The 13,355-nt window shown below is 47.0% G+C and overlaps 1 protein-coding gene across 1 annotated transcript in view; it reads left to right on the plus strand.

Annotated features, from left to right (window-relative positions):
* The window catches only part of prdm5 (PR domain containing 5), a gene marked incomplete at its 5' end in the record, with an annotated part of 48,872 nt that overhangs the window by 10,100 nt on the left and 25,417 nt on the right, over positions 1-13,355 (plus strand). The gene's annotated exons all lie outside the window — the stretch shown is intronic.

The following is a 13,355-nucleotide window of genomic DNA, read 5'->3' on the forward strand; positions in this document are numbered from 1 at the left end:
AGAGGGTCCACGTCACACAGGTGAGACACACCTGAGACCTGTATTATATAGGGTCCACGTCACACAGGTGAGAGACACCTGAGACCTGTATTATATAGGGTCCACGTCACACAGGTGAGAGACACCTGAGACCTGTATTATAGAGGGTCCACGTCACACAGGTGAGAGACACCTGAGACCTGTATTATAGAGGGTCCACATCACACAGGTGAGACACACCTGAGACCTGTATTATATAGGGTCCACGTCACACAGGTGAGAGACACCTGAGACCTGTATTATATAGGGTCCACGTCACACAGGTGAGAGACACCTGAGACCTGTATTATAGAGGGTCCACGTCACACAGGTGAGACACACCTGAGACCTGTATTATATAGGGTCCACGTCACACAGGTGAGAGACACCTGAGACCTGTATTATATAGGGTCCACGTCACACAGGTGAGAGACACCTGAGACCTGTATTATAGAGGGTCCACGTCACACAGGTGAGAGACACCTGAGACCTGTATTATAGAGGGTCCACATCACACAGGTGAGAGACACCTGAGATAAACTCACCCTCAACATCGGACAGAGATAAATGTATCTGGAGTATCATCAGAGCACACAGAGTTAAAGGAGACACAGTAGCAGAGATCGCGTTAACCCAATATCTTCCGTCTATGACGGATTTTTTTAACTGAATCTGAAAGCAGTCCGTCATTTTGACAGACTAGAACAAACTCAGAACAGCGCCAAAGTTTCCCCGCAGCGAGGCTCCGGTGTTATGCCGTGTTATGCCGTGTTATGCCGTGTTATTCATGCCCTTCAAAAAGGAAATGATACCGTTTCCAAACCTATCGGTGCCGCACAGATCATTGAAATGTCTGAGTTTTGGCTGTACGCTGTGCGCGCTCCCGCGAGGTGCAGTGGGCCCGCATAACACGGCAACCCCCGTTGACAGTTCACAAGCATGCTCTGCTCTCCCCCCCCCACCCCCCCTCGTCAGAGTTGTGTAAAGGTCGACGGGTAATTCTGGTTTTCGTATACAAAAATATAAAGAAGAACATAATTACTAAATAAAACAGTGTTTAATACAAACGGGTAAACTTAGGGTTTAAACTCCGACTTCCTGTGAAAACCTGAAAACATAAAGGTGTGTGTCGTCTGCATCTTCTCATCTCGTGTATTTTAAATGATGCTCCGCTCTTATTGTCTTTACACCGTAATAAAATATATCTCACACTCTGATTTTATACCCCCCCCCCCCCCCACGATGCTAGTTCCGGTCTCTGCCACACACTGAGGTTCATTAAACTGGAAACTACACATTCCTGTGTGTTTCCCTACCAACACACACACACACACACACACACACACACACACACACACACACACACACACACACACACACACACACACACACACACACACACACACACACACACTGGCTGTCTCTCTCTTCTTCACTGCTACTAAACTCTTTCTGCCAGAAACTGTAATTGTGTCCAGTTTTAATCCACATGTTCACATCCTGGTTCTTCTTAACTCTGTATTTGATCTGAAGGAGGATGTTAGTGATGAGAGGAGAAACAAGCTGAGCTAAGGTTAGCAGCAGCCCAACAGAAACTCTGATTTTAACCTCAAACTGAAATGTATCCACTGTTTTTACTGCTTTATATCAGAGGAGAAACTGAAGCTGAACACTACAACTCCCATGATGCCACGCTGCGTTTTATTCAGAGAGCGCTCGTAGCAGGAAATACAAACTAATATCTAACCCTAACCCTATCTAAATATACATCTAAACATAAGAGCGATACCAATCGTCCTCACGTGTCGTCCTGTTAGATCGCTGTAACACCACGTCCTCATTAGCCCTTAACGAGCAAATCAATTATACATATAGTGTTTACTGGTATATAAAGCACATCAAATAACACATGTTTTACACTTTAATCAGAAAGACCTTCCTCTCAGGTGTTGACAAGGTGTGTGTGTGTGTGTGTGTGTGTGTGTGTGTGTGTGTGTGTGTGTGTGTGTGTGTGTGTGTGTGTGTGTGGGGTTAGATATTAGTTTGTATTTCCTGCTACGAGCGCTCTCTGAATGAAACGCAGCGTGGCATCATGGGAGTTGTAGTGTTCAGCTTCAGTTTCTCCTCTGATATAAAGCAGTAAAAACAGTGGATACATTTCAGTTTGAGGTTAAAATCAGAGTTTCTGTTGGGCTGCTGCTAACCTTAGCTCAGCTTGTTTCTCCTCTCATCACTAACATCCTCCTTCAGATCAAATACAGAGTTAAGAAGAACCAGGATGTGAACATGTGGATTAAAACTGGACACAATTACAGTTTCTGGCAGAAAGAGTTTAGTAGCAGTGAAGAAGAGAGAGACAGCCAGTGTGTGTGTGTGTGTGTGTGTGTGTGTGTGTGTGGGGGTGTGTGTGGGTGGGTGGGTGGGTGGGTGTGTACATTAATGGAAACCTACGGGATGTTGAGTGAATCTTATCCGTACAGCTGTTTACTGTTGGGTTATTTAACACACATAATATTAGACACTTTAGTTTAAGCCCAAATCACAAAGACCCTCCTGTCAAGTGTTGACATGGCTAGTGTATTGGTTTGAGTGTGTGTGTGTTTGTGTGTGTGTGTGTGAGAGCGGTGGCAGAACGACGGTCCTAACACACTCTGTCAACAGCGTCCTTTGTGTGTGTGTGAGGTGTGTGTGTGTTTGCGTACATGTGTGTGTGCAGCAGAGAGGGAGTGTGTGGTCTGATTGTGTTTATATAGAATAAACAAAAGGGAGGAATGCTGGGGGAGGGGTGGGAGCCGACAGAGAGAGAAAAGACTCAGAGAAACTCCCAGAAAGCATCGAGCCGCGACCTCTGACCCCAACGGGCTGTAAATCTTTTTGTTGGTTGCCTTTTTGAGAGAGAGAGAGAGAGAGAGAGAACGTTCTCTATCAAAGAGATGGTTTGTCCACACAGAGCCGATATCCGCTAACGTTCTCTATCGTATAGACGGTTCGTCCACACGGAGCCGATATCCGCTAACGTTCTCTATCGTATAGACGGTTCGTCCACACGAAGCCGATATCCGCTAACGTTCTCTATCGTATAGACGGTTCGTCCACACGGAGCCGATATCCGCTAACGTTCTCTATCGTATAGATGGTTCGTCCACACGGAGCCGATATCCGCTAACGTTCTCTATCATATAGACGGTTCGTCCACACAAAGCCGATATCCGCTAACGTTCTCTATCAAAGAGATGGTTTGTCCACACAGAGCCGATATCCGCTAACGTTCTCTATCGTATAGACGGTTCGTCCACACGGAGCCGATATCCGCTAACGTTCTCTATCGTATAGACGGTTCGTCCACACGAAGCCGATATCCGCTAACGTTCTCTATCGTATAGACGGTTCGTCCACACGGAGCCGATATCCGCTAACGTTCTCTATCGTATAGATGGTTCGTCCACACGGAGCCGATATCCGCTAACGTTCTCTATCATATAGACGGTTCGTCCACACAAAGCCGATATCCGCTAACGTTCTCTATCAAAGAGATGGTTTGTCCACACAGAGCCGATATCCGCTAACGTTCTCTATCGTATAGACGGTTCGTCCACACGGAGCTGATATCCGCTAACGTTCTCTATCGTATAGACGGTTCGTCCACACGGAGCCGATATCCGCTAACGTTCTCTATCGTATAGCCGGTTCGTCCACACGGAGCCGATATCCGCTAACGTTCTCTATCGTATAGACGGTTCGTCCACACGGAGCCGATATCCGCTAACGTTCTCTATTGTATAGACGGTTCGTCCACACGAAGCCGATATCCGCTAACGTTCTCTATCGTATAGACGGTTCGTCCTCACGGAGCCGATATCCGCTAACGTTCTCTATCGTATAGACGGTTCGTCCACACGGAGCCGATATCCGCTAACGTTCTCTATCATATAGACGGTTCGTCCACACGAAGCCGATATCCGCTAACGTTCTCTATCAAAGAGATGGTTTGTCCACACAGAGCCGATATCCGCTAACGTTCTCTATCGTATAGACGGTTCGTCCACACGGAGCTGATATCCGCTAACGTTCTCTATCGTATAGACGGTTCGTCCACACGGAGCCGATATCCGCTAACGTTCTCTATCGTAGAGACGGTTCGTCCACACGGAGCCGATATCCGCTAACGTTCTCTATCGTATAGACGGTTCGTCCACACGGAGCCGATATCCGCTAACGTTCTCTATCGTAGAGACGGTTCGTCCACACTGAGTCGATATCCGCTAACGTTCTCTATCGTAGAGACGGTTCGTCCACACAGAGCCGATATCCGCTAACGTTCTCTATCGTAGAGACGGTTCGTCCACACGGAGCCGATATCCGCTAACGTTCTCTATCGTATAGACGGTTCGTCCACACGGAGCCGATATCCGCTAACGTTCTCTATCGTAGAGACGGTTCGTCCACACAGAGCCGATATTCGCTAACGTTCTCAATCGTAGAGACGGTTCGTCCACACAGAGCCGATATCCGCTAACGTTCTCTATCGTATAGACGGTTCGTCCACACGGAGCCGATATCCGCTAACGTTCTCTATCGTATAGACGGTTCGTCCACACGGAGCCGATATCCGCTAACGTTCTCTATCGTATAGACGGTTCGTCCACACGGAGCCGATATCCGCTAACGTTCTCTATCGTAGAGACGGTTCGTCCACACGGAGCCGATATCCGCTAACGTTCTCTATCGTAGAGACGGTTCGTCCACACGGAGCCGATATCCGCTAACGTTCTCTATCGTAGAGACGGTTCGTCCACACGGAGCCGATATCCGCTAACGTTCTCTATCGTATAGACGGTTCGTCCACACGGAGCCGATATCCGCTAACGTTCTCTATCGTAGAGACGGTTCGTCCACACGGAGCCGATATCCGCTAACGTTCTCTATCGTATAGACGGTTCGTCCACACGGAGCCGATATCCGCTAACGTTCTCTATCGTAGAGACGGTTCGTCCACACGGAGCCGATATCCGCTAACGTTCTCTATCGTAGAGACGGTTCGTCCACACGGAGCCGATATCCGCTAACGTTCTCTATCGTATAGACGGTTCGTCCACACGGAGCCGATATCCGCTAACGTTCTCTATCGTAGAGACGGTTCGTCCACACGGAGCCGATATCCGCTAACGTTCTCTATCGTAGAGACGGTTCGTCCACACGGAGCCGATATCCGCTAACGTTCTCTATCGTAGAGACGGTTCGTCCACACGGAGCCGATATCCGCTAACGTTCTCTATCGTAGAGACGGTTCGTCCACACGGAGCCGATATCCGCTAACGTTCTCTATCGTATAGACGGTTCGTCCACACGGAGCCGATATCCGCTAACGTTCTCTATCGTAGAGACGGTTCGTCCACACGGAGCCGATATCCGCTAACGTTCTCTATCGTAGAGACGGTTCGTCCACACGGAGCCGATATCCGCTAACGTTCTCTATCGTATAGACGGTTCGTCCACACGGAGCCGATATCCGCTAACGTTCTCTATCGTAGAGACGGTTCGTCCACACGGAGCCGATATCCGCTAACGTTCTCTATCGTATAGACGGTTCGTCCACACGGAGCCGATATCCGCTAACGTTCTCTATCGTAGAGACGGTTCGTCCACACGGAGCCGATATCCGCTAACGTTCTCTATCGTATAGACGGTTCGTCCACACGGAGCCGATATCCGCTAACGTTCTCTATCGTAGAGACGGTTCGTCCACACAGAGCCGATATCCGCTAACGTTCGGTTGGTTTTCGTCTCCGTTTCGTCTTCGTGTGGACGGGGCTAAATTTACCCTACAGATTAACTACACACATTACCTCATTCTGCCTACTTTTTTCAAAATAAAAGCCCCAAACAGTGACTGTACGTTAATGGGAACCCAAATAAGTTTATTTATTTTTTCATATTAAAAGTCCCAGACAGTCACTTCATGTTTTCCCACAGGAGTAACTTTTTTTCAAAATAAAACACCAAAGCTGACTTTATGTTTACCTACAGATTAAAGGTGGGTTATGTAATTTTGGAGAAACCAGCTCGAGTGCGCTAGAATTAGAAAATACAAAACCGGAAAAAATCTGCCACTTCCTCACAGAGCCCCTCCTCCAACACACACGAATGCGCACATGACCAATGAGGGCACGAGATCAGTTTGTGCACAGATGGAAGGCTGACAGGCAGGTAGGCCATCCAGTTACTTTAGCCGGCTCAGATGATTGGTCGGGCTTTTTACAGCACCACAGCTTCCACTGATGAGATTCCTTTATGTATTTATTGTCAAAGCTCTTCAGATATTCATTGCTATCGGGATGTTAAGAGCATTCCATGGAATATAACAAAAAGTGTTTCTGAAGTGAATTGCATTCCCCACCTTTAACTACACACATTCTACCTACTCTTTTCAAATTAAAAGCCCCAATCAGTTACCGTTTGTCAACAGGAACCTATGTTAGTACATTCTTTTTTCAAAATAAAAGCCTACCTGTGACTGTACGTTAGGTCCCAGACAGTCACTTTATGTTAATGGGAACCTTCATAGATATCTTGTTTTTTTCAAAAGAAAAGCGCCTAACATTAAATGTACCTTAACCAAAAACTTCATTCCTCGTTTTTCAAAATAAAAGCATTAGATGGTAACTGTACTGATTATTCATTTAGTTTAAACTTTTATCTTCTGATTGATACTCCATTCAAACCTTCCAATGTTTCACGTCTCTCAGACACACAGAGTTTTATACATCTTTTGAACATTATGGTTATTAATAAACTTCTAATGACATTAATACATATTTAACCCTTTCCAACTCATGCTACTTCTTCACCACAACATGGCAGTGAAGTCAGATCTTCAGTGAACACGCTGTAAATTCTTCAGATATGTGATTCTCTAGTTTCTGATCGTTCCTCCTGACGGCCGCCAGCCGAGGCTCTGAGTCGTCTCTCTGGACGACAGGAGCTCTGCGTGTTGCCTCACTTCCTGCTCCACAGGAACAGGTCAGCATTGATTATTTACCTGCTGAACACAGAGACTCTGTGCGGACCCTCAGGGAGTCACTCCCCGATCATCTTACCAACAAACACTGCACAGCATTCTGGGAGAAACCAGATTAAAGGGAAGCATTAAAGCAGCTGGAGAGTGTGAAGTATCTGATGTTTGCTTTGGATTCCTTTAGCTTCGTAGTGTCGAGCTCAGAGAAATTAGTTTCTGAGGCACAGAGGCGTCTCCTCCTGTCGGGGGCTTTTATTTTGAAAGACGAGGTACTCCTGTAGGTTCCTGTTAACATAAAGTCACTATGAGGGGCTTTTATTATGAAAAATCTTGGTACTTCCATGGGTTTCTATTAACCTAGTGGGCCTTTATTTTGAAAGACGAGGTAGTGCGTCCAATGGGGGAGGGAGGAAGGTGCTTCTGTGCTTGTCGTTTAGACTTTTATCTACCAATTCATAATCCATTCAAACCTTTAAAAGTGTCACATTTCCATACATTGGTTTCATAGTAGTTTCAATGTTAAAACAAACGGAGAAGGACCTCTTCGTCATCAGGGTAACTTCTTAATGTTTCAGAGGAACAACACGTCCATGCTCTCCCAGTCGAGGCCTCTTCTGGTCCAACCCTAAACTCAGTTATTATCAGGTTGTATTACACTTCTCAAAGCGGCCAAACCCAGCGTCTGGTTTCCCTCAGACGGAAAGAGAGGAGTGGTTTTACAGTTACAGTAGATCCTGAGCCTGTGTTCGAGCATTTTAACGTCAGTAAATCACCGCCAATTAAATTGTGAAACATTCAGATAATTATACGCCCTTGCCAGAAAATGTTCCTACAAATCAGGTTAAGTTTACCTTGAATAGCTGTGATGCAGGAAAAGTACAGTACATGTTCCTTAATTATCATTTTCTATACTTAACGTTCACCTTTCCTCCATGGAGCCTCTCAGCACTGCTATTACATGTTTGTTTAACTGCAGTGGCAATAAGCGTCTTGTCTTATAGTCAATATAACCCCAGTGGAGGCAGATCATAACACTTAAACATGCACTCTGAACAAAGGATCCTGATGCTGGTGTCATTAGTGACGTTAATGATAAACTGTTAGATTCTGAAAACTCTCACGACAGAGTCAACGGACATCTGGTCGACCTCTGGAGATATTTAGTGAACAGGATTCTGTTTGTCCTCGTGAGAAAAAGTGCTTTGCTAACGCAGCTTGAACTCTTTTTATGTGTATGTCCCCAAAAGGTCTGACTTTACTGACTCTGATGTGTCCGAGATCTGTCCCTAGAGAGGGGGAGGACGTCTGTGCACCTCCCTCAGACATCCAAAGAAACTCCTGAAAGATGGGCTGGGAAACAGCCAATCACGGTCTGATAAACAAACACCAACACATGGACATGGAAATAGTCTTCAGCAAAGACAGAGCAGAGCGGATGGTTTTTATCACAGTAGCAAAGTGAACGTTGTGACAGCAAAGACAGATTAAGTTATTTTCCTATATTTCAAATGTCAGTGGTATTAGAAGGTCTTTACACATCTTACATTTGACTTGCTTTAAACCTGAGGAACTCTGTGTGAACCAACAAAAAGCTCTCGAGCTTCCCTCCGTATCTACCTGCATGTTTTTTTATGTTTGACACCCACTAAGGATATTTCAGCCACTGCCAGTTACAAGCTAACAAGCTGACAAGCTAACAAGCTAACAAGCTAACAAGCTAACCAACACGATGACAAGCTAACCAACACGATGACAAGCTTCCCATGAACTCATAAGAACTCTCAAATATATTGATTTAATTAATCTAAAAAGAAAGCATAAATAAGTCATTTGCTATCTCTAAATGATAGCGAACATCTATCCTAACTGTTAGTGTGGTTCTCCTCTTCAATTTAGTTTTTTGTAAAGTCATTTAAGTCATCTAAGTCTTATAAGGTATACATTTAACTTGCTTAAAGCTTTGGGAAACCTTGCATGGACGAAAGAAGAAGCTAGCCATGCTAACCATGCTAACCATGCTAACAATGCTAACAATGCTAACAATGCCAATAGGTCTGCTAGTCGCCAGTTGTTGTGCACAACAGACTCCTGATCTGAGTCAGAATATGAAGAGTTTAATCTCCCCGATGTTTCCGTTGAACATAGGCCTGACTCCTGCATCAGATCTAGAGTTTCTCAAGGAGAGGATGCACTTCCAGTGTTTTTACCTTCTTCAAAGCGTGCCTGAAGGTGCACTTTAATTGTCTGCTGGTGTTTATGAGTCGCGTGTCAGGGCTTTAATCCGCTGCATGTGTGGAGGTGTGTCTGATTCCTGCAGGGCGACTTTAAGGGAATTGTTTGAGGAAGTGGAGAAATCTAGTGAGACGGCGCAGTAATGGAGAGGTCAAGTGTAAGAGATGTTTGGTACAGCGGATCAAAGGAGATATAAATAAATATAAATCACGCTTCCTCTGCGACACGAGGCCGACGGTGGCCTTCATCATCTGCCTCGTCTGCCTCGTCTGCACCCTCCGGAGGAAACGGGGAATTCATATCTGACGGACAGAACTAATGTGTTTCAGCTCCGAGCCTCGAGCTACATACACTCTCCATAACACTGAAGCTGCAGGACCATCTGCTGAGCAGCCGGGACACACACACACACACACACACACACACACACACACACACACACACACACACACACACACACACACACACACACACACACACACACACACACACACACACACACACACACACACACACACACACACACACACACACACATTTTATTTGTATTTACTTGCATTATTTATCTGTTTTATTGTTTTGGAGTAGCCAGAGATTTTCATTGTCATAACTACACTGTAGCTATGTACAAATGACAATAAAAGCCTTGAAACCTTGAACACTCACACACACACACACACACACACACACACACACACACACACACACACACACACACACACACACACACACACACACACACTGGAGGGGTGCCAAACGGATCGATTAGCATCAGGAGTGTGAGGGCCCAGCAGGGGGGAGACTCTGGGGTCAAAGAGACGGGGTTCTGTTTCAGCACATGCTAAATCAGTTAGCATCTCCACACACGTAAAGCCGGGGCTCAGCGCGGTAATCCCCGAGCAATCTGCCTCAATCTGAACAATCTGCACCATAAGTGGAGCGTCTCGGGTTACAGTAACACAGAAACACAGGAATGTGACTGCAGAGGGTCCGCAGCAGCATCTGTTTACTTCCTGTCTGCTAAAGTTGCTGCCATGAAGAGAAGCAGGGTCTATAAGGGACCTCTTAACGATATCAAGTAGCATCAATTTCTCTGTTAGCATTTCCAGATGAGGCGCACAGAGCCGCTGTGTTTCAGAAGCAGAATACCTTAATAAGTCCAACAATGGCGGGATACATTGTTACTGCAAATGTGAAGAGGACAGACACGAATTAAGAGGCATGCATTCAATATTAGAGATATACATTACACAAAGGTGGACAACAATGAGTACAGTAACAGTATCTTTTTTAAATAAGTGTAGCATGTAAATAGTGTGATAGCAGCCAGGTAACAGTAGTGCAAGTGGAAGTATTGCACACTTATTACAGTTAGCTGTTAGCAAGGAGTTAGCTGTTAGCAGGGAGTTAGCTGTTAGCAGGGAGTTAGCTGTTAGCAGGGAGTTAGCTGTTAGCAGGGAGTTAGCTGTTAGCAGGGAGTTAGCTGTTAGCAGGGAGTTAGCTGTTAGCAGGGAGTTAGCTGTTAGTAGGGAGTGAGCTGTTAGCAGGGAGTGAGCTGTTAGCAGGGAGTGAGCTGTTAGCAGGGAGTGAGCTGTTAGCAGGGAGTGAGCTGTTAGCAGGGAGTGAGCTGTTAGCAGGGAGTTAGCTGTTAGCAGGGAGTTAGCTGTTAGCAGGTAGTTAGCTGTTAGCAGGTAGTTAGCGGGGAGTTAGCTGTTAGTAGGAGAGTTAGCTGTTAGCAGGTAGTTAGCGGGGAGTTAGCTGTTAGCGGGGAGTTAGCTGTTAGCGGGGAGTGAGCTGTTAGCGGGGAGTGAGCTGTTAGCGGGGAGTTAGCTGTTAGCGGGGAGTGAGCTGTTAGCGGGGAGTGAGCTGTTAGCAGGGAGTGAGCTGTTAGCAGGGAGTTAGCTGTTAGCAGGGAGTTAGCTGTTAGCAGGTAGTGAGCTGTTAGCAGGGAGTGAGCTGTTAGCGGGGAGTGAGCTGTTAGCAAGGAGTTAGCTGTTAGCAGGGAGTTAGCTGTTAGCAGGGAGTGAGCTGTTACCAGGGAGTTAGCTGTTAGCGGGGAGTGAGCTGTTAGCAAGGAGTTAGCTGTTAGCAGGGAGTTAGCTGTTAGCGGGGAGTGAGCTGTTAGCAAGGAGTTAGCTGTTAGCAGGGAGTTAGCTGTTAGCAGGGAGTTAGCTGTTAGCAGGGAGTGAGCTGTTAGCGGGGAGTGAGCTGTTAGCAAGGAGTTAGCTGTTAGCAGGGAGTTAGCTGTTAGCAGGGAGTTAGCTGTTAGCAGGTAGTGAGCTGTTAGCAAGGAGTTAGCTGTTAGCAGGGAGTTAGCTGTTAGCAGGGAGTTAACTGTTAGCAGGGAGTGAGCTGTTACCAGGGAGTTAGCTGTTAGCGGGGAGTGAGCTGTTAGCGGGGAGTGAGCTGTTAGCGGGGAGTTAGCTGTTAGCGGGGAGTTAGCTGTTAGCGGGGAGTGAGCTGTTAGCGGGGAGTGAGCTGTTAGCGGGGAGTTAGCTGTTAGCAGGGAGTGAGCTGTTAGCAGGGAGTTAGCTGTTAGCAGGGAGTGAGCTGTTAGCAGGTAGTGAGCTGTTAGCAGGGAGTTAGCTGTTAGCAGGGAGTGAGCTGTTAGCAGGGAGTTAGCTGTTAGCAGGGAGTTAGCTGTTAGCAGGGAGTGAGCTGTTAGCAGGGAGTTAGCTGTTAGCAGGGAGTGAGCTGTTAGCAGGGAGTTAGCTGTTAGCAGGGAGTGAGCTGTTAGCAGGGAGTTAGCTGTTAGCAGGGAGTGAGCTGTTAGCAGGTAGTTAGCTGTTAGCAGGGAGTGAGCTGTTAGCAGGGAGTTAGCTGTTAGCAGGTAGTTAGCTGTTAGCAGGGAGTGAGCTGTTAGCAGGGAGTTAGCTGTTAGCAGGGAGTGAGCTGTTAGCAGGTAGTTAGCTGTTAGCAGGTAGTTAGCTGTTAGCAGGGAGTGAGCTGTTAGCAGGGAGTTAGCTGTTAGCAGGGAGTTAGCTGTTAGCAGGGAGTTAGCTGTTAGCAGGGAGTGAGCTGTTAGCAGGGAGTTAGCTGTTAGCAGGTAGTTAGCTGTTAGCAGGGAGTGAGCTGTTAGCAGGGAGTTAGCTGTTAGCAGGGAGTGAGCTGTTAGCAGGTAGTTAGCTGTTAGCAGGTAGTTAGCTGTTAGCAGGGAGTGAGCTGTTAGCAGGGAGTTAGCTGTTAGCAGGGAGTTAGCTGTTAGCAGGGAGTTAGCTGTTAGCAGGGAGTGAGCTGTTAGCGGGGAGTTAGCTGTTAGCGGGGAGTGAGCTGTTAGCGGGGAGTTAGCTGTTAGCGGGGAGTTAGCTGTTAGCGGGGAGTGAGCTGTTAGCAGGTAGTTAGCTGTTAGCAGGGAGTGAGCTGTTAGCAGGGAGTGAGCTGTTAGCAGGGAGTGAGCTGTTAGCAGGGAGTTAGCTGTTAGCAGGTAGTTAGCTGTTAGCAGGGAGTGAGCTGTTAGCAGGGAGTTAGCTGTTAGCAGGGAGTGAGCTGTTAGCAGGGAGTTAGCTGTTAGCAGGGAGTGAGCTGTTAGCAGGGAGTTAGCTGTTAGCAGGGAGTGAGCTGTTAGCAGGGAGTGAGCTGTTAGCAGGGAGTGAGCTGTTAGCAGGGAGTTAGCTGTTAGCAGGGAGTGAGCTGTTAGCAGGGAGTGAGCTGTTAGAAGGGAGTGAGCTGTTAGCAGGTAGTTAGCTGTTAGCAGGTAGTTAGCTGTTAGCAGGGAGTGAGCTGTTAGCAGGGAGTTAGCTGTTAGCAGGTAGTGAGCTGTTAGCGGGGAGTTAGCTCTTAGCAGGGAGTTAGCTGTTAGCGGGGAGTTAGCTGTTAGCAGGGAGTGAGCTGTTAGCAGGGAGTTAGCTGTTAGCAGGGAGTTAGCTCTTAGCAGGGAGTTAGCTGTTAGCAGGGAGTGAGCTGTTAGCAGGGAGTTAGCTGTTAGCAGGGAGTTAGCTGTTAGCAGGGAGTTAGCTGTTAGCAGGGAGTTAGCTGTTTGCAGGTCTCTGGACTCTTTGCTAACAACATCTAGCTCCTGGGAGGGATGTACTCCAGGCTGCTAGCTCTCACGGTGCAGTTAGCTCACTAATGTCTTCCCCAGGACCCCCGA

This window comes from Notothenia rossii (assembly GCF_949606895.1).
Source record: "Notothenia rossii genome assembly, chromosome: 1".
Lineage (NCBI taxonomy): Eukaryota > Metazoa > Chordata > Actinopteri > Perciformes > Nototheniidae > Notothenia > Notothenia rossii.